The sequence below is a fragment of the Monodelphis domestica genome, chromosome 8, assembly GCF_027887165.1.
Source record: "Monodelphis domestica isolate mMonDom1 chromosome 8, mMonDom1.pri, whole genome shotgun sequence".
In the NCBI taxonomy this organism is placed as follows: Eukaryota; Metazoa; Chordata; class Mammalia; order Didelphimorphia; family Didelphidae; genus Monodelphis; species Monodelphis domestica.
Genome location: NC_077234.1, coordinates 83,507,103 through 83,522,251, shown reverse-complemented (window position 1 = coordinate 83,522,251; position 15,149 = coordinate 83,507,103). Strand labels below are relative to the sequence as shown.

Below are 15,149 nucleotides of genomic sequence, written 5' to 3'. Positions count from 1 at the left end.
GTTTACAACTTCAAGGATTGGTTTAAGAAGCACTTTTCTACCATTGACTTTGAAGAAATAGCAAGGAAATAGGCTTCCTTAAAAAAAATATGCTTCCTTGATTTTCCTTTGCATGCATGTTTTACTCAGATTCTGCAAGTAGACACTGTTATGTCTACCATTTTGTAAAATACTAACAGTTTTTCAGTTGTAACCATGAAAAATAAGCAAATGTTCATAGATCCAGGCTAATCATATAGGGCATCAGGTTGTTTTTTAAACAACTACTCCTAATAACTTTAAAAGATATTTAATAGGGGGCAGCTGGGTGGCTCAGTGTCTTGAGAGCCAGGCCTAGAGATGGGAGGTCCTAGGTTCAAATCTGGCCTCAGACTTCCCAGCTGTGTGACCCTGGGCAAGTCATTTAACCCCCTTACCTCTCTTCTGCCTTGGAACCAATACACAGTATTGATTCCAAGACAGGTAAGGGATTTTAATTTTAAAAGTTTTCATGGGAATACTGGTCAGTGAGTTTTGAATATCTTTTTAACTTCTATTTCATTCATTTAAATATAACTAAAGGGTGTTTTCCTTTGGGTCAGACATTTTCTGTGGTTGTTGTTTTGGGATTTTCTTGGCAAAGATACTAGAGTGGTAGTTTGCTATTTCTTTCTCCATCTTGGCATGGGATGTGTATCCCCCAAATTATCAGTGTATCAGGCCAAATTGTAAGCAGGAAAATTCCTTTGCTTCTTTGGATCCTTGTGACTACTAACCCTAAAACATTTGATAACTCTGGATAAGACCCTGCTATATGAAAGGGAAAGTCCCCTGAGGATTATCCTTCTTGGATCATCCTTTAGGTTCTGAGATGAACAGAGAGGCTATGCCTTATTACCATGGGTTGTATCTAAGATATCTGTCTGTTTCCTAAACTATGAGGGTCACCCCTGCTGACTGGGAAAAAACACAGAACTATTAAATAGTCAAAATCACTCAAAAGGGGTTCAGCACTAGTAGGCCTCTACAGAGCTGCACGCTCTGTGCACACAAAATTGCACAGAGTTCGAGGATTGAACTATGGCCGCTCTGGTCACTGACCCCTATTAATATCTTTTCTGCAATTACAAAATTATATGAGCTACAAGCTTAATCAGAATGATTACTTACTATGCCAAATTAATCATAAAAAGCAACCCTACAAACTATAGAAGTATAAAGGCAAAAATCCACATCACAGGTTATTCAGGACTTGTAAATCTGAAAATGGCCTTTCCTCCTGTTGGGTGGCCAAAATTAAAATATTGTCTAGCACTAAGTAAAATTCTTTACTAGATATTCTATTACAAAAATCCCCAAATCTTATTTTTAAAAACTGCATGACAATTTCAGCTTCAAAACAATTTTAAAAGTCAAATTTAAGTTTCAATATTGAAATGAACTCCAAAAATTCTCAAGATTAAAAATGCTTCTAATTTTCCTTAATTTTAAAACCTCTCATACACCTCACACACACCCCTTTGGGGAGATTGAGATGCTAGGGATTTTGAAACTGTTTTCATTCACCTTTAACTACTTAACAACCATAACCCTGCACTTAAACACTTAAGACTTTTTACTTCTATTAACTATTACCTAGCATGAAAAAAAAATGTTGCAACTGAGTCAGCTAATGTAAAGTCTGTAAATAAAAAGGCTAAAATAATTCTCCTGATTTGACTGAGTTCTGGCCTTAACTAAATTAGTTTTGTATTTATTCATTGGCAATGAGGGCTCATTTACCCTTGAATTTAGGCCTAGTCTATAGGCGATTTCTTTAGTATTTTTAGGCACAAAAGCTTTCTCTAATCTCATTGTTTCCTGCCTTGAAGCTCCAAAATGTATAAACTTTGCTGGTACTAGGGAGCAATTCAGTGTTCTTTCAGAACCTTGTTTTATTAAAAATGCTGCTTAAGAATCTATTATTTATGTGCAAGGCTTCCCCCCCTTTTTGGCACTGATGTTTTGCCAGATTTTCTTCATGACCTAAACTTTTCCTTTTAAGAAAAGGGACCTCTTTGAATTTGCTTACTCATTCATTTTCTAGGCCTTGCCTTCCTGAGGCTTCCTTCATCGGAAAATTTGCTAGTAACAGGAGAAAAGTGGGAAGTAACTTAAAATGAAAGAGAAAAGCTCCCATAATTTAGAATACTAATGCCATGCATAAATTGGCAATGATCAGTAGTCATCTGTAGAACCTGACAGAAACTTAGCCCTTCCATTCACCCTTGTGTTTATCAATAACCAATTTCCTCCATAGCATTTCTTTTCCCAATGATCTTCCCATCCAGTTCACCCTTAGATGGCCATTCTCTTTAATCACGCTCAGAATTTAAAATTACCTTCTATTATTAACAATTATTTTTAGTCTCCATCATTCTTTCCTGACTTCTGATACTACTTTGAGACAACCTAGCACTCTGGAATCTTTGCTGCAAATTCTCAAATTAACAGATGTTACTTTCAAACCTCTTAACCAGGTAAAATGCTACTATTTTAAGCTTTCCTACTTCAACTAACTCTGGGGAATAGCTCTGTCCTTTCTAGGTTCTCTACTTTGCTCAGGGTAAATATAATTCTCAGGGGAAATAAAATGGCCAGTTTTATGTCTGGTACAGAAATATTTCTAAAGTCAACGAAAATGATGAGAAACAATACTTGGGCGGATTCAGTATCTTGGGGGCTCCTTCGGATGTCTTCTTCAGATTCTAGGCTGCAGGAAAATCTTGTCCAGGCTTTTGGCTCCTAAGAAATATCTTGAGGCAAAACTTTAATAGGTTTGAATCACTTCACCCACACTCCAGAAATGGGGTGGCAAAATACAGGGCATTCCTAGAAATTTCTTAGGAGTTTCCCAGGTGACAAATTCCTTTCTTTATTAGCCGTCATGTGCCAATGATCAGAAATAATGATCACACAACCATTAGTTCTCTCCACTTAAAAAGGAAAATTAGTTATCAATATTCACTGGTCTTTTAAAACAAAAACTCATTTATTTGTAATGGTTGCACTCTTAAAAATTCCAAATATCAGGTTATAGTCCACGACCCTTTTACTTTTTCACAAACTAAAACCCATAACATTTTTTTTCTCCAAACAGAAAAGTTAGGGTTACTAAGGAAAAGCTTTAAAATTGCCTTTAACTCTGAATACCTCCACAATTCCTTTTTCTTTTTACTCTAATTTACTTTTGGCTCCAAGTTTGCCTTTCTCTTAGCCTTGCCTCAAACCACTTTGGCCTAAGGCTAAAGCCACTCCTAGAGAGGAAATTCGTCAGTTTAAAAATGTTGGGGTGCATTGCCTTTTCCCCAATATTTTTTGTCATTTACAACAATTCAATGACCAGTCAGGCCTGTAGTTTGCCATCCTAAAATGAAATTTCTTTACTCCAGAACTCGAATGTGTTTCAGGAAAACCTTGCTATATTAACAGCTTGAAAAACAAAAGTGAAATTATAGCCCTCAAATAGCCAAGTTAATATCTAGAATAAAATGCATCTCGTTACCAATATTAACTGCACTTGATACAAAATATTTCACACATTAGCCACACCCAAACTTTGGGAAGAAAAATTAGACCTTAAAAGTTAAGAATTTCTGGAGCTCCTTTTGTCTCCTGCTGGATATTCCCATATCCAGATCACCAGCTCTAGTCTCACCTCTTCAACTTTTGGGAGGAATTTGTTGACCGGAAAAAACACAGAACTACTCAATAGTCGGCCTTGACACAGAGCTGCGTGCTACCTACACACAACTGCTCAGAGTCCGAGGGTTGAACTCCGGCCGCTCTGGTCACAGACTCCTGGGAATGCCAAAAGTAAGAGAATGACAAAGTCGGGGAGCTTAAATACCTTTCGAGGTGAAACCTGGGGGTTTAGGATGAGAGGGACAGTTGATTAACTTTACAATCATAAGAAAGGAAAAGTCCTGGGCTGAGCCACTAAGGTAAAGGACTTTAGCCCAGGGGGAGAAACCATAGGAACAAAAGATACTTAACCTCTGATGGGATTAGCCATTTCCACCCAAACTACCTGGATATCTATTGTTAGTCTAAAGAGACCAGTAAGCAGGACCTTCCCTCAGGGGGAAACCTCTGGGGTGACAAGGTCAAAACCTGGGGTCTCTATCCTCCAACTGGGGACTTCTAGATTTCCATGGTGACAGGGGCATGAGTCAAATTTATGAAATATCATACAGGATTGAATCTACATCCTAGATGGAGTAGAGAGGAACTCAGCAGAGCCCTCGGAGGAGACTGAGAGGGCTGCCCACAGCATCACAAAGACCCAGAGAAGGTTTTGCTTTAAGGTGGGAGACTGGCTGATTCAGTCCATTTCAGTTCAGTTAAATTGGAGTTTAGGGCTCCACTTGGTGGCTTAGGCACAGATTGCACCTTGGCTAGCAATTCCAGATCATGCCGCTCAGAGGCACCTTGACTCTTGACACCATCTGCATCTCTTGTCTCCTTGGTAGGGCACAAGTACTTATTCTTAACAGAAAACTACCTACACTAGCAAAACCCCCTTGAAGATGCGGGAGGGACGATGCTTTCTATCTTTACAAGGATATAGATAGATAGATTCACTTTCCTTTTTTATATGTGTCTTATTAGTTAACAATAGAATAAATTCAAACAGAAGCCAAAGAAACAACAATTAATACATTTTTAAATTTTGGTGATTGTTATGGGAGGGAAAGGATAGCCTTGGGGTTCGGGAAGGATACCTTTTGCAAGCATACAAGACTCCAAAACTTAGCTTAAAAACAAAAAGAGAAATTTATTAATTTAGAAAGTAATGTTGAGAGTGGCCAGGAGGATAGCAAGGTGGAACAGCAAGATGAGGAGCAGTTCCTTGGGAGGACAGCATGGATGGAAAGGCTGTTCCTCCATGGGGACAGCATGGGTGGAAAGGCTGTCCCCCAGATGACATCATATTCTTTAGATGCTATGTCCTGGTGTGGACATGACCTAGAGTGTTAGTCCCTCAGGCATTTGGTGGGTTGAGGTGGTCATCTGACTGGGGTCTGCCTGGAGGCATAAAGATTCATTTCTTTGTCCATCTTAAATCTAGAGGACAAAAGAGGGTAAATATCTCAGGACCCTGGGTGGGGTCATTGGGTTTAGATTAATAGTAGTTTTTTTTTTTCTCAGCTCTTTCAATACAACTCTCTAAACCACTTTTAAAAGTATGACAAACTGAATTCTAAGCAGGATAACTAACAAAATATCACAATCCATCTTTTTTTCCCCCAGCCCCTTGACATTTGAGAGGTACAAAAAGAGAGGGGTCTTTGGGCACAAGGATTAGGGCTGGCTGGGAACATGGCACAGTGAAATTGGCTGTAGCAGTAGCAGCAGCTGTGGCAGTAGCACAGGAAGTGCCTGGCACATTGTAGCAATAATGTGACTGAACAAATGGTTAGAAAGAGATTTTAGGACATCCCTATGGTAGTGTTGGGTGCTAGACTTTGTATGCCATTTGGGAGCTCCTTTGCCCATTAATCAGTTCCTGTTGACAGTTCCAAGGTGGAGAGGAGCAGGTATCCCTCTGGGTAAGGATCAGAGCACAGACCAGGAAGGCAGTGACTAGACCACTCCCTAAATCATACCACTCTGGAGACACCAAAAATGTATGTATAGGCCCTCAGACCTAGCTTTTTCACTAACTGCAAAAGCAGCAGGACATAAAAGACTGAAGCCAAGATAGTTGTTGATTTCTCCTCCCTGCAAGTAAGCAAAGCCCAATTCTAAAATAAAATTCAAAGTCAAGAAAAATGAACAAATGATAAAAAAAAAGTCCAAACATAAAAATCTGCAGTGGTGACAAGGAAGCTCAAGACACAAATTCAGACAAAGTCGATGACTTAAAACTATAAGGAAAGCCTCAAAGGAAACTACAGATTGGAAATTTAAGGCCAACAAAAATTCCTAGAAGAACTAAAGATTTTTTAAAAAAAGAACAAAAACTTATTTTAAACATCAGATGAGTGGTAGAGGAAAAGCTGAGAAAGGAAATAAGAGATATGCAAGAAAATTATGAAAAGACATTATCAGCTTAGAAAATGAAGAACAAAAAATAACTCCATAAAATCAGAATTGATCAGCTGGGTAAAAAGAGATACAAAACTTCAATGAAGAAAATAACTCATTAGAAATTAGAATTAATTAGGTATGATGTTCAGGCAATAAAATGAGATGAGAATCAGGTTGATGTCCACTGATTATTACTGTGATTTTGAAAAATCATTTCACCTTTGAAACTCTGGTCCTCATCAGTGGTCAGACTAAATGTTCTACACGGATACTTCCAACTCTAAATTCTGGGTGTGAATTAGACTCATTTTGCATTTCTCATTAATATTAAGCTTTATTCAGTATTTAGGAAAAAAAAAACCAAACACCAACTGTCAACTAGAAAAAACACAGAACTGTTAAATAGTCAAAAATCACTCTTTAATCAAGGGAAAAGGGGTTAGCGGTACTAATAGGACAACAGAGCTGCTTTCCAAGACTGCACAGTCAAGACGCTCTGGTCACCAGCCCCTGGGAGTGCCACCGACTCAGGATGGACTCCGAGGAACAAAAGAACTTGGGGAGCCTATATACCACTCTAGATGACCTGGGGGCTTGGAGAGGGACAGTTGATTGACTTTACAATGGCGAGAAAGGAAAATGAGGAGTTCCAGACAGGAATAATAGTGAGTGGCTGATGCCTCACAATGGACACAAAAGGGAAAGACTCAGCCTAGGGCTGGGTCACCTTGGTCATGGACCTTAGCCTAGGGGGAGAAACCATTGGGACAAAAGGGATGTTCAGTATTGGATGGGATTAGTTGTTCCCACCCAAACTACCAGGAAGTTCACTGTCTGGTGAAGAGGGACCTTCCCTCAGGGAAACCTCTCCTGTGACAAGGTCAAAACCTGGGGTTTCTACACTCAAACTAAATAAACTGGGGATCTCTAGATTTCCATGTTGACACAACAAACCAAACTCTTACTTTCTGTCTTAGTATCAATTCTAAGACTGAAGAGTGGCAAGGTCTAGGTAATTGGGATTAAGTGATTTGCCCAGATTTACACAGCTAGGAAGTATCTGAGGCCACATTTGAACCCAGGTCCTTCTAATTCAAGGTTTGGTACTCTATCTATCCACTTTGCTACCTAGCTAACCCTCTCCATTCATTTTTTAAAAAACAGAGTGTTCTTTCCTTTCTACATGGCCAGTTCTGATTACCCTAGGAATCTATCCATTCTGAAAGTGCCCTTTTTCTCTAGAATTCTTTATAGGTTGTTACTGCCACCTCAGTAGAGGCATTTTCCTATATTTTAATACAGTAGGAGAGTCTCAACAAAGCAGTCTTTCTTTTCTTCCTTTCCTCCTTTTCTTCCCTTATCCCCTCCTTCCTTCCTTCCTTCCTTCCTTCCTTCCTTCCTTCCTTCCTTCCTTCCTTCCTTCCTTCCTTCCTTCCTTCCTTCCTTCCTTCCTTCCTTCCTTCCTTTCTTCCTTCCTTCCTTGCCAGGAAATTGTGCTAGGTGATGGAGCTAAAACACACACAAAAAAATCAAAGTCTTTACCATCATTGAACTTACATGCTTTTGGGGGGTGGGGGTTGGGTAATAACATGCACAAAGATAAATAAGTGCAATATATATCAACATATTAATTTCAGTAGTAGCTGGGGAGGAAAATGATATCATCAGGTTCATGATAAACATCATTTTAATTAACTTTACTGATATAACAAATCCCAAATGGCAGACCACATTTAAATGACTTTTTATAACTAAAATAAAAAGTAATTATGAGTTGTAATTGAATGGAAAATTTTTTGAATTAAATGTTTCATAAAGCTGAGCTCTAGGGGGATACCACATTTTCTCCCTGACCTCTGTTCCATTTCTCCTTTTTACTAGTACTGTTGTTTTATCAGGATGATCACAGGGTGGTCAGTCACTGGGGCTTTCATGTCTAGCCAACAGGGAGGTTAGTTGAAAGAGGAAATGCCTGTGGTAGACATATAAAATATCCTTATCTACATATTGTTCCTAGGAGGAAAGGGTCAAGGAAATTTAAATGTGACCAACTGCTGCTTTCCCTTCCCCCTCAATTTGTGAGCTGGTTGTTGGAAAGGGCTGAAAAATATTTTCATATAAGAAGAAATAATTTGGGAAGAATATAAGGTAAGGAAGAATATAATTGATTTATTTCTTCTTTTGTTTATTAAAAACTTCATCAGTATGAGAGTAGAATAGTATTTGCCTAGTAGGAAGCTTCTTGGTGGGGTAGAGATGTTTCTCAATGGACCAATGACCCCCAGACTTGTAGTTGAGAGATGGGAATTATCCCTAAACACTCATGCTTTCTTTCTTATCCTTTTTATGCACTTTCCTGCCAGGTTTCTGTAATGGTATGTCTATTCTACTCCTTCCCCCTTCCCCAATACCAAGTGCATTGGTGGGAGAGTTTGTTCCCTTCAAGGACATTGGTGGGATTATTGCTGCATTTGCTTTGCTGTAATGTTTATATTTACCTTTGCTTTATTGTAAAATAAATGGTTCTGTTTAATTTTTATCATTGTGAATAGATGATTTATATAAATGACAATTACATTGATGTGGAGGTAGTAGAAAGGCCTAAGAGCTTTCTTGGTGATTAAGGAATATGTATCCCCCAAAACAATGTCACCCCTAGGACTTTGAGAGAGTTGGAGCTTAACAAGGTAGTAGTGGTACTTCTCTGAGAATTCCGACCTGTCAGTGTGAGTCTGGGGTGAGTATGTCAATGCAGGGTCTCATAAATAATTACAGAATCTCAGACATGGAGACACTTTAGAGATCATTTTGTCCAACTAGCCTGAACAAGAATCATCTCAACAAAGTCCTGATAAATACTTATTTATTCTCTCCTCAAAAAAAAAAATTTTTTTTAAAGCCCTCACCTTCCATCTTAGAATCAATAGTGTGTATTGATTCCAAGGCAGAAGAGTGGTAAGGGCTAGGCAATGGGGTCAAGTGACTTGCCCAGAGTCACATAGGTAGTAAGTGTCTGAGGTAGAATTTGAACCCAGGACTGGCCCACCCAGCTGGCCCTCTCCTTGAAAATTTTAATGAGAGGAAATTCATTACCTCCTAGTGCAGTCAGTTCTACTTTTGGACAGCTCCAGTTGTAGGAAACATTCCTTTTGTTTTAGCCTTAAATCTGCCTCTCTGGGGGGCAGCTGGGTGGCTCAGTGGATGGAGAGCCAGGCTCAGAGACAGGGGTCCTGGGTTCAAATCTGGAATCATATACTTCCTAGCTATGTGACCCTGGGCAAGTCACTTAACCCCTATTGCCTAGCCCTTACTACTCTTCTGCCTTGGAACCAATACTTAGTATTGATACTAAGATAGAAGGTAAGAGCTTTAAAAAAAATCTGCCTCTCTGAGATGTATTATCCACTGCTCTTATTCCTGTTCTCTGGATCACAAAAGACTAAATCTCATTTTTTTTTCCCATGACAGGCCTTCAAATACTTGAAGATTGATATCACGTGTCTCATAAGATTTCTCTTCTCAATCCTCAAAAGCCCCTACATCCTTCATCCTCCTATTTGCATGCCAATACTCCTTTTTAAAAATATGGTGCCCAGAACTGAACCAAATATTTCAGATGTGGTGTGACCAGGGCAGAGCAAAGCAGAAATCTAATTTAATCACATATTATTAATAATTAAATAATTGAGAATATGTTTTATCATGAAAAGTGCTTGGTGAATGGAATTTAGTTATTACTGTTACTTTTAAAACTCTGACTTTCTGTCTTAGTAACATCTCTAAGACAGAAGGGCAAAGGCTAAGCAAATAGGGTTAAGTGACTTGCCCAGGGTCACATAGGCAGGAAGAGTATGAGTTCAAATTTGAACTCAGCTCCTCCTAATTTCAGGCCATCTAGCTTCCCCAATGGAATGTAATTATAAAGGAGGGGGATTACTTATATAGGAGGAGTGAGGAAAAATAGAGAGTCAGGCACTTTATAGTTCAGCTTCTTGCTATTCCTTCAATATTACTGTTTATTTTCTGCATACAGTCTCTCCATTCTCCACCAATCCACATACATTAGAAAGGATTTACTCTTTGTACCTTATACTGGATACTTCCCTCCTTTGTACCCTTTGTACCCTCTCTCCACCATCCTTTGTAGAATTCCCAATGCACTCTAAAGTTCACACCTTGTACCTTCCTCTTTACCCTTTATGCCTCCTTTCACTCTCCCTCTTAGAATCCCTGACTTCCTTTAAGGTCAGCCTTAGATTTTGCCCCAGCCTCCCACCCTACCCAGTTGGTGTCTCCCCTTTGAAATTACTTCGTATTTATTTTAAGCCAGACTTGTAATTTCATTAGTATAGGGAGTTCTCCATAAGGCAGCTCCCTTCACTGACACAGATACACACCTGCTCTGCCATCTAGACTTTTAAAAAGTTTCTTGGGAATACTGAAGAAGTAACTTGCCCAGGGTCAAAGTCTCTGGGATCTGAGGTGGGCTTTCTATTTATCATGTCATGTTGCCTTTCAAAAAGTTTTATAAAATAATAATAATAACAAAATAAAAAGTATTAAAGCTAGTGTTTGTATATTGCATTAAGGTTTTTAAAATGCCTTTATGTAAGTTAACTCATTAGGTCCTTCTAACAACTCTAGCGGGTAGGTACTATTATCTCCATTTTTTTTAAGTTGAGGAAACTGAGGCAGAGAGAGGTTAATTTATGTACTCAGGGTCACACAGGTAATAGGTATATGAGGCAGGATTTAAATTCAGGTGCTCTTCCTTTTGTGCTTTTTAATATGTTACGAAGAGGCAGTGTGGTTTAGGGGACAGAATGTTGGTCTACCAGCCAGAAGGAGTCCAGGGCTTTTGACATGTACTCTGTGATTAAGGAAGACACAATTTCTCAGTGCTCAAGACAACTTTTAAAGACTAGAAGTTGTGCAATATATGCCAATTGGCCTTAGAGGGAGTTTCCTTACCCAATCAATGAAATCTCAAGTCCAGTCTCCATCCTTATGTGTGATAACTGCCTCCAGATTGGATGACTTATCATGCATAAAGCAAAGCTCTGTTATATTCAGTCCCTGTCTTTCCCCAAATGGGGTACCCTTTTATATATTCATATAGGTATATACCCTGTAAACTTATATACAAACACACACACACACACACATATATATATATATATATATAAATTTACACATGGATGCTTATGTGTAGGCTTATATATCCCTATATATAGGTTTTTATTATGCATATATATGTAGGACATATGCTCATATGTGTATATATATATATGAAAGGAGATATAGATGTATATATACATATATGTGTATATGTGTATATTTTGTTTCTTCTTAGAGTGTGTAAATTCTCCGAAGGCAGTTGTTTGGCATTTTTCAGTTTTTTTCTCCCTAGAGTCTACCACAAAGCTTGATATCTAATAGATGTTTAATTAAATGTTTGTTAATTGATTATTGAAGGAATGATGATTGAATGAAAGTTAATCTCTTGTTGCAGATGGAATTTTGTCACCTCGAGGTTCCCTCCATTTGCAGGGGGACAATTTCAGGGAAATTAAAAATGCTTATTTCAAGACTGGGCATGTTCTGACAAGTTGCCTGACCAATGTCTGCTACGCAAAATCTCAGTTATTAGGCACTCTTGGTGAAGGGAAAAGTGTGCTGCTAGATCTGGAGGACTTTGTTTTCCATCCAGATCTTCATAGCAGTGGCATGGCTTGTCTGTTTCCACAACCATAAAATGAAGGGGTGGGATTAAACTGCTTCTGGGGCCCTTTCTACCACGAGATTTATGATCAAATTAGAAAACTTATGTTTTATATAGGTAAAGTGTTTGCAAACCTTAAGAAGCATTTATACAAATGTTTATATATTTACTATTACCATTATTATTATTATTATTAACCAGCCCAAGATCATTTTTTTAAATCCTAGGGTTCCTGGATCTTTTTTTTTTTAACCCTTCCCTTATATCTTAGAGTCAATACTTTGTAGTGGTTCCAAGGTAGAAAGTTGGTAAGGGCTAGGCCAGTGATGGGCAACCTTTTGAGCTTGGTGTGTCAAAATTAGCCAAAAAACTGAGCATAACTCTGGTGGTGTTTCACTTTGAGAACCCCCCCCCCCCAATTTCTTGCTATTTATAGTTTAAATAACAAACAATGTATAATTGTAATATATAACTGTATTTAATAAACCAAAAACTAATTATTTAACTTATCTGCTTGGTGACTTCTTTGTTCATCTGTCAGTCGGTTTCTTTTGTTTGTCTTGATATTATTTAGCTTGTGTGGGGTGCTGTGAAGGAAGATAAGTGAGGGAGGAGGGAGAGGAGGAATTCTTTAACCTGCCTATTAGTGACTTTTTTGTTGGTGAATTTCATTGGCTAAATCTTCAATTTTAGGTTGGTAACTTGTACATTTCAAGCCCAAGCAAGGGCTACTAACTTCATCTGTCAATTTGTTTCTTTTGTTGGTTTTGATATTATTTAACTGCCCGTGGGCACTCCTGAGCACCTTACAAGGTTCTCCTCCCTGCTGCTGCCTGTGGGTAGCTCCCCATCTCCCCAAGTGATGGAACAGCCCTCCTGCCCTGGGCTTGGCCATAGCCACCACCACAGCTTTGGGTCTGCTGTGGCTCCAGGGCCCGAGGTTTGCTGAGTCTGCATGTGGCCACCTGTCATTGAAAATGGCTACACGTGTCACTCGTGTCATAGGTTCACCATCACAGGGCTAGGCTATGGGGATAAAGTTATTTGGCTTGGGTCACATAGCCAGGAAGTGTGTATAGGCACATTTGAACCCAGGACCTCCATGTCTAGGACTGGATCTCAACTCACTGAGTTATCTAACTGCTCCCATTGGCTTTTTTACAACTTTATTTGCCTAAAAATCAGCAAAAATGTTGAAATATATTTAGGGCTCTGGTTCTCGCACAATTATGGTAAAGCACAGTTCTTGGTGCTCATGCAGCACATTTACAGGAACTCTCGGCACCGGAGCGCGCATGCGTCCTGCAGTACATCTCTTTCTCCTGCTTGGTCTGCGGATAGATTGTAGATGCCTGTTCCTTTGTGCTCCGCTCCTCTTGTTGGGTCTGGGCCGCGAAGGGAGGGCGAAACCGCCCAAGAGGCGGGACTGATTAGTGCTCTGGGGACAGGAAGCGGATTGGGAAGAGGAGGCGGGGCCAACGGAGGGGGCGGGGCCAGGGAAGCGAGAAGCCGCATCAACCATGTAAGCGCCGCTTTCTGCCGCCGTCGCCGGTAGCTACCGTGAGCCCCTCCTTTCCCCCTCCCCCAGCAGCGCTGTGTTACTGGGGGCACCTCTTCCACCCCTCGCGTCAGATTGAGGGACGGAGGTGGTGGTGGTGGCAGTCCGAAGGACGTGGGGGAGGGGCGGCGCAGGTAACGGGGGGAGGGGCGGGGACCGCAGCCGGGGCAGAGGGGAGGAATAGAGGGAGGGAGGGAGGAGGTCGGGGGTTGGAAAGGGTCCGACCTTGGGAGGGGGAGGTCGCGAGGGTGGAGGGCGCGAGGAGGCTGCCGAGGAACGCCGGGCTGAACCCGGGTCATGTGCCGCGTCCGGTCTGGCGGGCGGCCGGAGGGGAAGGAAGGAGGGGCAGGGGCGCTGATTGGTAGGGAGAATGACAGGTCCTAGTCTCCTCTCGCTGCACCCTGGCCTAGGTTCTTGGGGATGAGAGGGCCTCTTTCCGGCAGCTTTTTTCTTCTGGCAAGTTTTCTTTCTTCTTCTATCCCGACCTCCCCTCATCTTGCTATCCCGTGTAGTGTCAGGGATCCGATACCCCTTGCTTTCTTTCCGGGATATTTATTCCCACACTGAGACTTCTTATTGGTGGGAGTAGAGTTGGGGTTGGCCCTTGTTTCCAATGTAGAGAGCAGGGTTTGAAAGGAAAGTTTTGGGATTGCAGATAAAGGGGATGCTTCTGATGTTTACCTGGGATATTTTTTTTAAGCCACTTCCCCTTCAAAACCCCATCCAGGCTTGCTGGATAAACTGCGGTCAAGTTTTCCTTTGAAAGAAAGGAAGCTTGGGCTCTTTTCTAATTGGTGATTTTAACTATCTTGAAAACAGTTCGATGAAGGAATGGGGAGGGAAAGCATTATGACTTAAGGAAAGGAGATAGAAATTAGGATCATCTGTCAATTGAAAAAGATTCATTTTGTAAAGTATTCAGGCAAGTGTGGGAAATACTGAAACTTTGCTTTAAGAAATCTATTATGATTAACTTGGGCTGGCAGGTTTATGTGGATGGATTTGTGAATATTTCCAAGTATCCTTGATTCCATGTATTCAGAGTAATTAAAATTGTAGCAAGCCAAATTCATGCATAATGGGGATATTAGCCTATAGGTATATGGAGGTTAGAAAAAAACCTCTGGGACAGCTAGGTGGCTCTCCGGATTGAGCTCTAGGCCTAAAGATAAGAGGGCACTTTCTGGCTGTGTGACTCTGGCCAAGTCACTTAACCCCCTTTGCCTACTCCTTACCACTTGCTGGTCTTCCAAGATGGAAGATAAGGGTTAAAAAAATACATTTGCTTATTTCCAAGATCTCTAAAGCTTATTTCCCCTTGGAAAAAACAAAGAATTTCTGAAACACACCCAAACTACATAATTTAAAAGAAAATTCTTAGGTTTTTCTTGTTTACTACTATTTGTTGAAAGGTACAGTCCAACTAAGCCTAGGATGAGATAATAGACCCTTTTTTATGGCACTCAATATTCCTTTAGTTTCTACAGGGTACAATGCTTCTTTATAATGGGTGACTGGCAGTTTTCTTTCTTTTTTCCCCCCCCTATTAACGGGGAAAAAAAACTTTACAATGGTTTTTCTATTTCAGTGGTTCCCCACCCATCAGTCAAAAACAAGTGAAAGATCTTTAATGATTTCAGAAGTTAAAGTTTAGAACATCCAACTTTCTTGAGAGGATAGATTCTCCGGAATAGTTATTATTTGGTTATTTGGAATGTATTGAGAAAACACTGGTAGCAAATTTCTTTTATCTCCTATTGTAAGTTTCATTTGCTAAAAACATATTGGCTGGGTCAATACCACTTAATTTCTGGTTAA

The 15,149-nt window shown here is 40.1% G+C and overlaps 1 protein-coding gene across 8 annotated transcripts in view; it reads left to right on the top strand.

Annotated features, from left to right (window-relative positions):
- Window positions 1-3,761: 3,761 nt before the first annotated feature.
- Window positions 3,762-15,149, top strand: part of PIKFYVE (phosphoinositide kinase, FYVE-type zinc finger containing) — a 137,664-nt gene continuing 126,276 nt past the window's right edge. For 3 of the 8 annotated variants that reach the window (XM_056806990.1, XM_007501829.3, XM_007501828.3), the window contains exon 1: window positions 13,152-13,295. The gene's annotated coding sequence lies outside the window, so the exon portion shown is untranslated. Of the gene's footprint in view, window positions 3,835-8,068; window positions 8,200-13,150; window positions 13,466-15,149 lie in introns of those variants that run through there. The other 5 variants (XM_056806991.1, XM_056806992.1, XM_056806989.1 and 2 more) reach the window with 4 other exon arrangements.